The sequence below is a fragment of the Myotis brandtii genome, unplaced genomic scaffold, assembly GCF_000412655.1.
Source record: "Myotis brandtii unplaced genomic scaffold, ASM41265v1 scaffold187, whole genome shotgun sequence".
Classification (NCBI taxonomy): domain Eukaryota; kingdom Metazoa; phylum Chordata; class Mammalia; order Chiroptera; family Vespertilionidae; genus Myotis; species Myotis brandtii.
In genome coordinates this window covers 1,887,434-1,888,828 of record NW_005356944.1, presented here as the reverse complement: position 1 = coordinate 1,888,828, position 1,395 = coordinate 1,887,434, and positions in this window count along the sequence as shown.

The following is a 1,395-nucleotide window of genomic DNA, read 5'->3' as shown; positions in this document are numbered from 1 at the left end:
CCAGAGGAGGCCCGTGCCCGGGAGGGCAGGAGTGAGAGCCCGTAACGCCCCCTCACCAGTCCTTCACTACCCACCACTCACACTCAGAGAGCCCCACTGCTCACCTGCCTGGGGAAGGAGCACAGCACAGCAGAAGGGAGGTTTCCACGCTCTCCTCCTTGGGCACCATCACAGGGCAGAGCTGCCACATTGCTCCAGAGACTGGGCGGAAGCGGGGAGGAGCCCGGAGAAGGCAGGACCAGCCCAAGGCGACTCAAGGGATTGAGGGCAGGGCTTGAAGCAGCCAGAGAAGGCCAGAGGGATCAGGGGGCTGGACCAGGTGTGCTGGAGCTCTGCATAGAGAGGTTCGGGTGTCAAGGCAGGGCGCTCGATTTCACGCACTGGGCTCCTAGTCCTATATAATAAAAGGGTAATATGCAAACTGACCCTAACAGCAGAATGACTGGGAATGACTGGTCACTATGACACACACTGACCACCAGGGGGCAGATGCTCCATGCAGGAGCTGCCCCTTGGTGGTCAGTGCGCTCCCACAGGGGGAGCTCTGCTCAGCCACAAGCCAGGCTGATGGCTGCCAGTACAGCAGTGGTGGTGGGAGCCTCTCCCACCTCCTCAGCAGCGCTAAGGATGTCCGACTGCAGCTTAGGCCTGCTCCCCACTGGCAAGTGGACATCCCCCGAGGGCTGCCGGGCTGCCAGAGGGATGTCTGACTGCCAGCTTGGGCCCGATCCTCCAGGGAGCGGGCCTAAGCTAGCAGGTGGACATCCTTCGAGGGGTCCCAAACTGCAAGAGGGCAAAGGCCGGGCTGAAGGACCCGGAGTGCACAAATTTTTGTGCACTGGGCCTCTAGTATATCCTATATAATAAAAGAGAAATATGCAAATTAACCATCTCTCCATCACTCGGCTAGACCCAGAAGCCATGCCCACCAGCCAATCAGGAGCGAGTATGCAAAATAACCCAACTAAGATGGCGGTGGTCATGGAGCTGGAGCGAGCAGGAGGTTTGGGTTGTCCGTGGCGATGGAGGGAGCCAAGCTTCCCGCATGCCCTGGCCGGCCCTGGGCTCCGCTCAAGGCTACAAAGTGTCAATTATAGAAGATAAATAAATCCCAGATACCTGCTTCTAGCCCGAAAAAGAAAAAAGAAAAAGAAAAAAAGGAGGGGCTGGGATCTTGGGTCGCCGGGGGGAATGGCCAGCCTGAAAACGGCCATAAGCCCCTCACCCAGGTTGGCCAGGCACCCCAGCAGGACCCCCCCCCGAAGGGGCTGTGGGCAGCCTGAAAACAGCCCTCAGCCCCTCACCCAGGCTGGCCACACACCCATGGTGTAAGGGTCCCTGCTGGGGGGCTTGACCAGTCTGCAAACAGCCATCAGCCCCTCACCCAGGCTGGCC